A 14,478-nucleotide genomic window follows, 5' to 3' on the forward strand; every position below is an offset into this window, starting at 1 on the left:
ATTCGAGCTACGTCGCGATATAGCCCAATACAGAGGCGCCGCACACCCCTTATGCTTCACAGACAAAGTAATGGAACATCAATTCCTAGAAGGTTTCAAACCTATAAACATTGAATCATACGACGGCACAACAGATCCCGCAGTATGGATTTAGGACTTCCTCCTCCACATCCACATGGCCCGCGGTGATGACTTACATGCCATCAAATACCTCCCACTAAAGCTCAAAGGACCAGCGTGACATTGGTTTAATAGCTTGCCAGCGGACTCCATTAGCTGTTGGGAAGATCTAGAAGCCGCATTCCTCGACAACTTTCAGGGCACTTATGTGCGACCACCAGACGCCGATGATCTAAGACACATAATTCAGCAGCCAGAAGAGTCGGCCAGGCAATTCTGGACTCGGTTCCTTACAAAGAAAAATCAAATCGTCGCTTGTCCGGATGTGGAGGCCTTAGCGGCTTTTAGGCACAACATCCGAGATGAGTGGCTAGCCCGGCACCTTGGTCAGGAAAAGCCAAAATCTATGGCAGCTCTCACGACGCTCATGACGGTGTTCAAGCAGGCCGGTAAGTTAATGCCGAAAACAAGGACAAGGGGCCGCATAGCGATGATGAGGAGGAGCCTCGGCAGCCGCACACTGGAGGACGGAAGAGGTTTCCCCCGCAAGTGCGGACGGTGAACATGATATACGCAACCCACATCCCCAAGAGGGAGCGGCAGCGTGCGCTCAGGGACGTCTATGCGTTGGAGCCAGTCGCCCCAAAGTTCAACCCTTGGTCCTCCTGTCCAATCACCTTCGATCGCAGGGACCACCCCACTAGTATCCGTCATGGCGGATTCGCCGCACTGGTTCTAGACCCAATCATCGATGGATTTCACCTCACTCGAGTCCTTATGGACGGGGGCAGCAGCCTGAACCTGCTTTATCAGGACACAGTGTGTTCAATGGGTATAGATCCCTCAAGGATCAAACCCACAAAAACGACCTTTTAAGGGCGTTATTCTAGGCATAGAGGCCCATTGCACAGGCTCAATTACATTGGAAGTGGTCTTCAGATCCCCGGATGACTTCCGAAGCGAAGAATTAGTCTTCGATATAGTCCCGTTCCGCAGTGGTTATCACGCGCTGCTTGGACGAACCGCATTTGCTAGATTCAATGTGGTACCGCATTATGCATACCTCAAGCTCAAGATGCCAGGACCTCGCAGAGTTATTACAGTCAATGGAAATACAGAGTGCTCCCTCCGAACAGAGGAGCACACCGCGGCCCTCGCAGCAGAAGCACAAAGCATCCTCTCAAGGCAATCAACCAGTTCAGCGTTTCAAAGCCCGGACACATCAAAACGCGCTCGAGGCAATCGACAAATAGACTGGTTGGCGTGACCTGAGCTCGCATAGCAATACGGCGGCCACCCCAATCCCAGCCTAACGGCGATATTCATGTCGCGCGTACATAATTACGCATTAAAAGTACCATGGGCACAGGTGGGGGGGGGCACAACCGCGGCACGCCCCAAAACGCGGCCTAAACCACACTAGGGGCTTCTCGTTTGGCTATTTTTCTTTTTCTTTGAGGACTTTAATCTCCGGAAACACTGTCCGGCAGCTCTATTGCCGAACACATGATACATCATCCAAGGAGGCAGAGAGCTACGTTATACAATGGAATTCCCAGGTTGATTACAGATTTCACATCATTCCTCAGCTCGCCCTTGGAAGGGACATAGTCCTACTCTTTTGCTTATCGCAATGTCTGTATCACTCTGCTTTAACGCAATTTTTCAATAAACAATGCATGACATTACCGCTATTATTGCATTATTGTTATATATATATATATGTATGTATGACACCTTGCAACCGTACACTCTAGTACGGCCAACACACCAGGGGCTCACATACCCCACAATGCGGTGTGAAAAGTCCGAACACTTTCACAAGTGCGGCACCCCGAACTTATAGCATTATATGCATCAGCTCCGAATCATGTCTTTGGTCAAATGTTGGGTTTGCACGGCTCCTATGTTTTGGTACCTTACGTTCCGCTCCATCGGCTAAGGTAGCGCTAGGAGAACTACTGCGATTGTGCCCCGGTTCTGTCGGGCTGAGCACCTTAGTAGAGAAAGCTAAAACTGACTGTCATGATAAGGCGAGAGACTTGTCGCTGTTCGGTGAGGTTTTTCGAGTCCCTAAAGAGCCGCTTAGGGCGAGGGGTCGGCTCTGTCTGGCTTACAGGCGTGTATCGCGCCCCGAATTCGGCCTTCTGAATACTAGGGGCTTTGCCGAAATTTAAAATTACAGAATTCTATGGCTAAGTGAGAGTGATAAAGCATTATTAGTCCGGTTGCCTTGATCGTTGTGCTGAGCACCTCCCTCGAAGGACCCAAACATGGGAACAAGAGTGCTCAGGTTTATCCCGAACACCCCAACACTCGTGGCTGTTGGGGATCGTACCAAAAATTCAAAATTTTCCTACGTGTCACCAAGATCTATCTATGGAGTCATCTAGCAATGAGGGAGGAGTGGATCTACATACCCTTGTAGATTGCGCGCGGAAGCGTTCAATAGAACGGGGTTGATGGAGTCGTACTCGCATGATCCAAATCACCGATGATCCTAGCGCCGAAAGGATGGCACCTCCGTGTTCAACACACGTACGGAGCAGCGACGTCTCCTCCTTCTTGATCCAGCAAGGGGGAGGAGAGGTTGATGGAGATCCAGCAGCACGACGGCGTGGTGGAGGAAGTAGCGGGATTCCAACAGGGCTTCGCCAAGCGTTGCGGGAGGAGGGAGATGTGTCATGGGAGGGAGAGGGAGGCGCCAGGGCTTAGGGGTTGCTGCCCTCCCTTCCCCTAACTATATATAGGGCCAAGGGAGAGGGGGGAGGGGCGCAACCTTGGCCCTTCCTCCAAGGAAGGGTGCGGCCAGGGAGGAGTCCATCCTCCCCAAGGCACCTCGGAGGTGCCTTCCCCCTTTAGGACTCTTCCTTTCCCTTATCTCTTGGCGCATGGGCCTCTTGGGGCTGGTGCCCTTGGCCCATACAGGCCAAGGCGCACCCCCTACAGCCCATGTGCCCCCCCGGGGAAGGTGGCCCCACCCGGTGGACCCCCGGGACCCTTCCAGTGGTCCCGGTACAATACCGGTGACCCCGAAACTTGTCCCGATAGCCGAAATAGCACTTCCTATATATAATTCTTTACCTCCGGACCATTCCGGAACTCCTCGTGACATCCGGGATCTCATCCGGGACTCCGAACAACTTTCGGGTTACCGCATACTAATATCTCTATAACCCTAGCGTCACCGAACCTTAAGTGTGTAGACCCTACGGGTTCGGGAGACATGCAGACATGACTGAGATGACTCTCCGGTCAATAACCAACAGCGGGATCTGAATACCCATGTTGGCTCCCACATGTTCCACGATGATCTCATCGGATGAACCACGATGTCAAGGACTTAATCAATCCCGTATACAATTCCCTTTGTCTAGCGGTACGATACTTGCCCGAGATTCGATCGTCGGTATCCCGATACCTTGTTCAATCTCGTTACCAGCAAGTCTCTTTACTCGTTTCGTAACACATCATCCCGTGATCAACTCCTTGATCACATTGTGCACATTATGATGATGTCCTACCGAGTGGGCCCAGAGATACCTCTCCGTTTACACGGAGTGACAAATCCCAGTCTCGATTCGTGCCAACCCAACAGACACTTTCGGAGATACCTGTAGTGTACCTTTATAGCCACCCAGTTACGTTGTGACATTTGGCACACCCAAAGCACTCCTACGGTATCCGGGAGTTGCATAATCTCATGGTCTAAGGAAATGATACTTGACATTAGAAAAGCTTTAGCATACGAACTACATGATCTTGTGCTAGGCTTAGGATTGGGTCTTGTCCATCACATCATTCTCCTAATGATGTGACCCCGTTATCAACGACATCCAATGTCCATGGTCAGGAAACCATAACCATCTATTGATCAACGAGCTAGTCAACTAGAGGCTTACTAGGGACATGGTGTTGTCTATGTATCCACACATGTATCTGAGTTTCCTATCAATACAATTCTAGCATGGATAATAAATGATTATCATGAACAAGTACATATAATAATAACTAATTTATTATTGCCTCTAGGGTATATTTCCTACAGTCTCCCACTTGCACTAGAGTCAATAATCCAGTTCACATCGATATGTGATTAACACTCAAGGTCACATCCCCATGTGACTAACACCCACAGAGTTTACTAGAGTCAATAATCTAGTTCACATTACCATGTGATTAACACTCGATGAGTTCTGGGTTTGAACATGTTATGCTAGTGAGAGATGTTATAGTCAACGGGTCTGAATCTTTCAGATCCGTATGTACTTCGCAAATCTCTATGTCATTTTGCAGATTCAACTACTACGCCACATTTGGAGCTATCCCAAATAACTGTTCTACTATACGAATCCAGTTTACTACTCAGAATAATCTGGATTAGTGTCAAAGTTTGCATTGGCGTAACCCTTTACGACGAACTCTTTTACCACCTCCATAATCGAGAAAATTCCTTAGTCCACTAGTTACTAAGGATAACTTTGACCGCTGTCTTGTGATCTATTCTTGGATCACTCTTGTACCCCTTGACTGACTCATGGCAAGGCACATTTCAGGTGCGGTACACATCATAGCATATTGTAGGGCCTATGTCTTAAGCATAGGGGACGACCTTCGTCCTTTCTCTCTATTCTTCCGTGGTCGAGCTTTAAGTCTTAACTTCATACCTTACAACTCAGGCAAGAACTCCTTCTTTGACTGATCCATCTTGAACACCTTCAAGATCATGTCAAGGTATGTGCTCATTTGAAAGTACCATTAAGCGTTTTGATCTATCCTTATAGATCTTGATGCTCAATGTTCAAGTGGCTTAATCCAGGCTTTCCATTGAAAAAAACTTTCCAAATAACCGTATATGCTTTCCAGAAATTCTACGTCATTTTTGATCCACAATATGTCAACAACATATACACATCAGAAATTCTATAGTGCTCCCACTCACTTCTTTGGAAATACAAGTTTCTCATAAACTTTGTATACACCCAAAATCTTTGATCATCTCATCAAAGCATACATTCCAACTCCGAGATGCTTACTCCAGTCCCTAGAAGGATTGCTGGAGCTTTGCATACTTATTAGCATCTTTCAGGATTGGCAAAACCTTCCGGTTTGTATCACATACAACCTTTCCTCAAAAAAACGTCAAGGAAACAATGTTTTGACAACCTATCTGCAAGATTTCATAAATAATGCAGTAATCGCTAATATAATTCCAACAGACTCTTAGCATCGCTACGAGTGAGAAAGTCTCATCGTAGTCAACTCCTTGAACTTGTCGGAAAACATCTTAACGACAAGTCGAGCTTTCTTAATGGTGACATTTACCATCATTGTCCGTCTTCCTTTTAAAATCCATCTGTACTCAACAGACTCACGACCATCGAGCTGTTCTGTCAAAGTCTACACTTTGTTTCCATACATGGATCCTCTCTCGGAATTTATGGCCTCGAGCCATTTATCAGAATCCGGGCCCACCATCGCTTCTCCATAGCTCGTAGGTTCATTGTTTTCTAGCAACATGACTTCCAAGACAGGATTACGTACCACTCTGAAGTAGTACGCATCCTTGTCATCCCACGAGGTTTGGTAGTGACTTGATCTGAAGTTTCATGATCACTATCATAAGCTTCCACTTCAATTGGTGTAGGTGCCACAGGAACAACTCCCTGTGCCCTGCCACACACTAGTTGAAGAGACGGTTCAATAACCTCATCAAGTCTCCACCATCCTCCCACTCAATTCTTTTGAGAGAAACTTTTCCTCGAGAAAGGACCCGATTCTAGAAACAATCCCTTATTGCTTTCGGATCTGAGACAGGAGGTATACCCAACTGTTTTGGGTGTCCTATGAAGATGCATTTATCCGCTTTGGGTTCGAGCTTATCAGCCTGAAACTTTTTCGCATAAGCGTCGCAGCCCCAAACTTTTAAGAAATGACAGCTTAGGTTTCTCTAAATCATAGTTCATACGGTGTCATCTCATCAGAATTACGTGGTGCCCTATTTAAAGTGAATGTGGTTTGTCTCTAATGCCTAACCCATAAACTATCGTGGTAATTCGATAAGAGACATCATGGTATGCATCATATCCAATAGGGTGCAGTTATGATGTTCGGACACACCATCACACTATGGTGTTCCAGGCTGTATTAGTTGTGAAACAATTTCCACAATGTCTTAATTCTATGCCAAACTCGTAATTCAGATATTCATCTCTATGATCATATCATAGATCTTTTATCCTCTTGTCACGATGATCTTTCAACTTCACCCTGAAATTACTTGAACCTTTCAATAATTCAGACTCGTGATTCATCAAGTAAATATACTCAACATCTACTCAAATCATCTGTGAAGTAAGAACATAACGATATCCACTACACGCCTCAGCACTCATTGGACTGCACACATCAAAATGTATTACTTCCAACAAGTTGCTTTCTAGTTCCATTTTACTGAAAACGAGGCTTTCAGTCATCTTGCCCATGTGGTATGATTTGCATGTCTCAAGTGATTCAAAATCAAGTGAGTCTAAACGGTCCATTTGCATGGAGTTTCTTCATGCATATACACCAATAGACATGGTTCGCATGTCTCAAACTTTTCAAAAACGAGTTAGCCCAAAGATCCATCAACATGGAGCTTCTTCATGCGTTTTATACCGATATGACTTACGTGGCAGTGCCACAAGTAGATGGTACTATCATTACTATCTTATATCTTTTGGCATGAACATATGTATCACAACGATCGAGATTCAACAAACCATTCATTTTAGGTGTAAGACCATTGAAGGTATTATTCAAATAAACAGAGTAACCATTATTCTCCTTAAATGAATAACCGTATTGCGATAGACATAATCCAATCATGTCTATGCTCAACGCAAACACCAATCTCGATGGTAGAGGGAGCGTGCGATGTTTGATCACATCAAGCTTGGAAAAACTTCCAACACATATTGCCAGCTCACCTTTAGCTAGTCTCCGTTTACTCCGCAGCCTTTTATTTCGAGTTTACTAACATTTAGCAACCGAACCGGTATCTAATACCATGGTGCTACTAGGAGTACTAGTAAAGTACACATTAACATAATGTATATCCAATATACTCCTATTGACCTTGCCAGCCTTCTCATCTACCAAGTATCTAGGGTAATTCTGCTCCAGTGGCTGTTCCCCTTATTACAGAAGCACTTAGTCTCGGGTTTGGGTTCAACCTTGGGTTTCTTCACTAGAGCAGCAGCTGATTTGCCGTTTCATGAAGTATCCCTTCTTGCCCTTGCCCTTCTTGAAACTAGTGGTTTCACCAACCATCAACAATTGATGCTCCTTCTTGATTTCTACTTTTGTGGTGTCAAACATCGCGAATATCTTAAGGATCATCATATATGTCCCTGATATATTATAGTTCATCACGAAGCTCTAGCAGCTTGGTGGTAATGACTTCGGAGAAACATCACTATCTCATATGGAAGATCAACTCCCACTCGATTCAAATGATTGTTGTACTTAGACAATCTGAGCACAAGCTCAATAATTGAGATTTTCTCCCTTAGTTTGTGGGCTAAGAAAATCGTCGGAGGTCTTATACCTCTTGACGTGGGCACGAGCCTGAAATCCCAATTTCATCCCTCGAAACATCTCATATGTTTCGCGACGTTTCAAAACGTCTTCGGTGCCTCAACTCTAAGTCGTTTAACTGAACTATCACGTAGTTATCAAAATGTGTATGTCAGATGTTCGCAACATCCATAGACATTGTTCGAGGTTCAGCACACTGAGTGGTGCATTATGGACATAAGCCTTCTATGAAGCAATGAGGACAATCCTCAGTCTAAGGACCTAGTCCGCATAATTGCTACTATCAACTTTCAACTAAATTTTCTCTAGGAACATATCTAAACAGTAGAACTGAAGCGCGAGCTACGACATAATTTGCGAAGACCTTTTGACTATGTTCAGGATAATTAAGTTCATCTTATGAACTCCCACTCAGATAGACATCCCTCTAGTCATCTAAGTGATTACATGATCCGAGTCAACTGGGCCGTGTCCGATCATCACGTGAGACGGACTAGTCTTCATCGGTGAACATCTTCATGTTGATTGTATCTACCATACGACTCATGCTCGACCTTTCGGTCTCTTGTGTTCCGAGGCCATGTCTGTACATGCTAGGCTCATCAAGTCAACCTAAGTGTTTTGCATGTGTTCCGAGGCCATGTCTGTACATGCTAGGCTCGTCAACACCCGTTGTATTCGAACGTAAGAATCTATCACACCCGATCATCACGTGGTGCTTCGAAACGACGAACTTTCGCAACGGTGCACAGTTAGGGGGAACACTTTCTTGAAATTATTATGAGGGATCATCTTATTTACTACCGTCATTCTAAGTAAACAAGATGCATAAACATGATAAACATCACATGCAATCAAATAGTGACATGATATGGCCAATATCATATTGCTCCTTTTGATCTCCATTTTCGAGGCTCCATGATCATTATCGTCACCGGCATGACACCATGATCTCCATCATCGTCTCTTCATGAAGTTGTCTCGCCAACTATTACTTCTACTAGTACAGCTAATGGTTAGCAATAAAGTAAAGTAATTACATGACGTTTATGTTGACACGCAGGTCATAAATAAATAAAGACAACTCCTATGGCTCCTGCCGGTTGTCATACTCATCGACATGCAAGTCGTGATTCCTATTACAAGAACATGATCAATCTCATACATCACATATCATTCATCACATTCTTCTTGGCCATATCACATCACATAGCATACCCTGCAAAAACAAGTTAGACGTCCTCTAATTGTTGTTTGCATGTTTTACGTGGCTGCTATGGGTTTCTAGCAAGAACGTTTCTTACCTACGCAAAAACCACAACGTGATATGCCAATTGCTATCTACCCTTCATAAGGACCCTTTTCATCGAATCCGATCCGACTAAAGTGGGAGAGACAGACACCCGCTAGCCACCTTATGCAACTAGTGCATGTCAGTCGGTGGAACCAGTCTCACGTAAGAGTACGTGTAAGGTCGGTCCGGGCCGCTTCATCCCACAATGCCACCGAATCAAGATTGGACTAGTAACGGTAAGCATATTGAACAAAATCAACGCCCACAACTACTTTGTGTTCTACTCGTGCATAGAAACTACGCATAGACCTAGCTCATGATGCCACTGTTGGGGATCGTAGCAAAAATTCAAAATTTTCCTACGTGTCACCAAGATCTATCTATGGAGTCATCTAGCAATGAGGGAGGAGTGGATCTACATACCCTTGTAGATCGCGCGCGGAAGCGTTCAAGAGAACGGGGTTGATGGAGTCGTACTCGTCGTGATCCAAATCACCGATGATCCTAGCACCGAACGAACGGCACCTCCGCGTTCAACACACGTATGGAGCAGCGACGTCTCCTCCTTCTTGATCTAGAAAGGGGGGAGGAGAGGTTGATGGAGATCCAGAAGCACGACAGCGTGGTGGAGGAAGTAGCGGGATTCCAACAGGGCTTCGCCAAGCGCTGCGGGAGGAGGGAGATGTGTCATGGGAGGGAGAGGGAGGCGCCAGGGCTTAGGGGTTGCTGCCCTCCCTTCCCCTCACTATATATAGGGCCAAGGGAGAGGGGGTGGGGGCGCAGCCTTGGCCCTTCCTCCAAGGAAGGGTGCGGCCAGGGAGGAGTCCATCCTCCCCAAGGCACCTCGGAGGTGCCTTCCCCCTTTAGGACTCTTCCTTTCCCTTATCTCTTGGCGCATGGGCCTCTTGGGGCTGGTGCCCTTGGCCCATACAGGCCAAGGTGCACCCCCTACAGCCCATGTGCCCCCCCGGGGCAGGTGGCCCCATCCGGTGGACCCCCGGGACCCTTCCGGTGGTCCCGGTACAATACCGGTGACCCCGAAACTTGTCCCGATAGCCGAAATAGCACTTCCTATATATAATTCTTTACCTCGGGACCATTCTGGAACTCCTCGTGACGTCCGGGATCTCATCCGGGACTCCGAACAACTTTCAGGTTATCGCATACTAATATCTCTATAACCCTAGCGTCACCGAACCTTAAGTGTGTAGATCCTACGGGTTCGGGAGACATGCAGACATGACTGAGATGACTCTCCGGTCAATAACCAACAACGGGATCTGGATACCCATGTTTGCTCCCACATGTTCCACGACGATCTCATCGGATGAACCACGATGTCAAGGACTTAATCAATCCCGTATACAATTCCCTTTGTCTAGCGGTACGATACTTGCCCGAGATTCGATCGTCGGTATCCCGATACCTTGTTCAATCTCGTTACCAGCAAGTCTCTTTACTCGTTTCATAACACATCATCCCGTGATCAACTCCTTGATCACATTGTGCACATTATGATGATGTCCTACCGAGTGGGCCCAGAGATACCTCTCCGTTTACACGGAGTGACAAATCCCAGTCTCGATTCGTGCCAACCCAACAGACACTTTCAGAGATACCTGTAGTGTACCTTTATAGCCACCCAGTTACGTTGTGACGTTTGGCACACCCAAAGCACTCCTACGGTATCCGGGAGTTGCATAATCTCATGGTCTAAGGAAATGATACTTGACATTAGAAAAGCTTTAGCATACGAACTACATGATCTTGTGCTAGGCTTAGGATTGGGTCTTGTCCATCACATCATTCTCCTAATGATGTGACCCCGTTATCAACGACATCCAATGTCCATGGTCAGGAAACCGTAACCATCTATTGATCAACGAGCTAGTCAACTAGAGGCTTACTAGGGACATGGTGTTGTCTATGTATCCACACATGTATCTGAGTTTCCTATCAATACAATTCTAGCATGGATAATAAATGATTATCATGAACAAGGAAATATAATAATAACTAATTTATTATTGCCTCTAGGGCATATTTCGTACAGTGGCATGGGGGCAAAAGCCGAGGACTAGCCATCTCTCAGATTGGATAAACAGCCAAACAGAAGGTAATATTTTAAATTCTAACAGGCGTTGCATAGCGCATATGAAACATGTTTTCATAAATACAGGATAAAACGAGTGAGTTTACTCAAATATTACATCTTTCGAGCACTCATCCGCGATGAGACGAGCACCCGGCAGAACACCCTCGTAGTACATCTCGGGTGGCGGTGCTCCCTGCCCTCCGGCGGCCCCTCCTTGACTAGCTTCACGGCGTCTAGCTTGACCAACTGCAATTTCACACGGGAAAAAGCCCGGCGTGCACCTTCAATGCAGATGGATTGCTTGACGACCTCCAGCCGTGGGCAGGCATCCACAAGCCGCCTCACCAGGCCGAAGAAGTTGTTCAGAAGGGCGTCGCCAGGCCACAGCTAGACTATAAAGCCCTTCATGGCCTGATCGGCCGCCTTATGTAGCTCGACCATCTGCTTCAGCTGGTCGCTCATAGGCACCGGATGTTCGGCCTCAGCATACTGAGACCAGAACAGCTTCTCCGTCGAGCTTCCGTCCTTGGCCTGGTAAAATCGTGCGGCATCGGACACACTGTGGGGCAAATCTGCGAATGCTCCTGAAGAGCTCCGGATCCGGGTAAGTAATCGGTAATTTACTTTTACATGCATGCTTTGCATATAGAAAGCCATACCCGCCGATATCTTCTTCATTGCGTCGATCTCCTGGAGGGCCTTGTGGGCCTCGGCCTTGGCACTCTTCATGCTCTCAAGGGCCGCGGCAAGCTCAGACTCTCGCGTCTTTGAGTCAAGCTCCAACGCCCCGTGCTTTGTCATGAGAGCCTGGAGCTCTTGCTGCACCTCGCCCACCCAAGCCTCGTACTTCTCTCGCTCGGTGCGCTCTTGGGCCACCTTCTCTTCGGCCTGGGACAACGCTTGCTTCAGGGTCACCACCTCGGTCGTGGCCCCTGACAAACATACAATGATCCTGTCATTTGGCAATCACGTCCTTTTCTCATATATACCTATCTATAGACGGGGTATTTCTCACCCTTGTTCTCCTCGAGCTACCTCTTAGCAAGGCCGAGCTCTTTCCAGGACCCCTCGAGGGCCTCCTTCAGTACGGCGACCTCCGCAGTTAGTGCGGCGGACGCCAGCAGTGAAGCCTGCATATGCATATTGACATACTTATATTAGACTCTTGCGATATTATTTGATCCTCTGTTCGGCTTTCTTTCTGAACACCGAACAAAGCATCAGGGGCTACTGTCTATGCGGTAATATTCCTACTATATTTTAAAAACACTTACCTCAAAGCCTGTTAGAAGGCTGGCACAGGCTTCAGTCAATCCGCTCTTGGCGGACTGAACCTTCTAGATGACCGCACTCATGATAGTGCGGTGCTCCTCGTCGATGGAAGCGCTGTGAAGCGCTTCCAGCAGGTTGTCCTGCGCCTCTGGATGGACAGAGGTCACTGGCACAGGCGTTTCGCCCCCCTTAGAAGGAGGCCGCCTGCCCGAGTCCGGAACCGCTGGAGGGTCTGGCACGGTGTTCGGCTGAGGGCCGAACTCGGAGCTCTCAAGGGCCCCGTCCCCGCGGCTCCCTAAGTCCGGAAGGTCCCCTTGAGGCGCCTCCAGGACTGTCTCCCCTCGATCTGGTGCCTCTTGAGACAACACCTCGGCGTCGTCGGCAGGATGGGGAAGTGGCGGTCGAGACTGGATCGCTAACCATGTCCGAAGAGCCCAGGGAGCCGTCCGATGATACCTCGATATTGGCTCGGGGCGGCCTGCATAATTGTGTTCGGCGTCAGGGAAAGCAGTGCGACAAAGGAATCCTATGGGTAACTTTGGCATCCGAATACTTACGATCTCCCCGGGGGCTTGACCCTGGGCAACCACTCGCCTTCGCCTTCATCGGCGGCGGTGGAACTGTCCGGAAGGAGAGTCCTTCCCTTATTGGACGCTCCGGCCTCCCCGGTTGGGGCGGCCTTCCTTTTCTTGTCTCCCCCAGTCGGTGGGGGAGCATCTTCCTCCTCTTTTTCCTCGTCTTCGGGGGAAGAGTGCGCCGCAGAGTCATCGGACGACGAGTCTGACGACGCCTGGCGTCAGGAACTCTTTCGAGCTCCTTTGGCCTTCTTGGTCTTCTCCGGCACCTTATAAGGGGCCGGAGTCAGCATCTTCGTCAGAAGAGCATCTGCGGGGCCTTCGGGCAAGGGAGCCAGACAGTCGATCTGTCCGGCCATCTTCTGCCAGTCCTGTTAAAATTACGGGGGTTTAGATCCCGCATAGAGTCAATCTATATAAAAACAAGTATCCTGTAAAAGGTAAAGCAGCTTACCGCACTGGCTTGGCGTTTCGCACTGAATCCGCGATCCTCGGTGATAGGGGGAGGGACCTCGGCACTCTTGAACAGCACCCTCCAGGCATCTTCATGAGTCGTGTCGAAGAGCCTGTTCAGAGTTCGGTGCTGCGCCGGATTGAACTCCCACAAGGTGAACTCCCGTTGTTGGCACGGGAGTAGTATCCGGCGGATGAGCATGACTTGGACTATGTTGACCAGCTTGAGCTTCTTGTCCAGCATGTTTTGAATACATGTTTGGAGTCCGGTCAGCTCCTTCGAACTACCCCAGGACATGCCCTTCTCTTTCCAGGAGGTGAGCCACATGGGGATGCCAGATCGGAACTCGAGGGCCGCTACCTATGCGGGGTCGCGCGGCTCGGTGATGTAGAACCATCCCGATTGCCACCCCTTTATGGTTTCCACAAAGGAGCCCTCGAGCCATGTTATGTTGGGCATCTTTCCCACCATGGCGCCTCTGCACTCCACCTGGCGGCCGCCCACCACCTTCAGCTTGACATTGAAGGTCTTCAGCCATAAGCTGAAGTGGGGCTTGATGTGGAGAAAAGCCTCGCACACGACGATAAACGCCGAGATGTTGAGGATGAAGTTCGGGGCCAGATCGTGGAAATCTAGGCCGTAATAAAACATGAGCCCCCGGACGAAGGGATGAAGAGGGAATCCTAGTCCGCGAAGGAAATGGGTGAGGAATACCACCCTCTCATGGGGCCTGGGGGTGGGGATGAGCTGCCCCTCATCTGGGAGCCGGTGCGCGATGTCGTCGGGCAGGTATCTGGCTCTCCTTAGTTTCTTAATGTCTCCCTCTGTTGGGGATATACCCCGTGGCGTAAACCGGCCGGAAGTATAAACCGGCCGGACTGGATGACTCACTGGTAACCCGCCCGGAGCTTGGCGGTTCACCGGCTACCCGCCCGGTCTTGGCGGTTCATTAGTAACCCGGCGGGCGGGTCAGATGGATGACGAGGCCCATGGCCCAGAAGGCCGGTTCATACTATGGTGGGCCGGTTTAAGAGGAAAGGCATGAGGAATACTTACCTTACAAGGAGTTAAGACCAGGGCTTGTATC

The sequence above is a fragment of the Triticum dicoccoides genome, chromosome 2A (assembly GCF_002162155.2).
Source record: "Triticum dicoccoides isolate Atlit2015 ecotype Zavitan chromosome 2A, WEW_v2.0, whole genome shotgun sequence".
Classification (NCBI taxonomy): Eukaryota; Viridiplantae; Streptophyta; class Magnoliopsida; order Poales; family Poaceae; genus Triticum; species Triticum dicoccoides.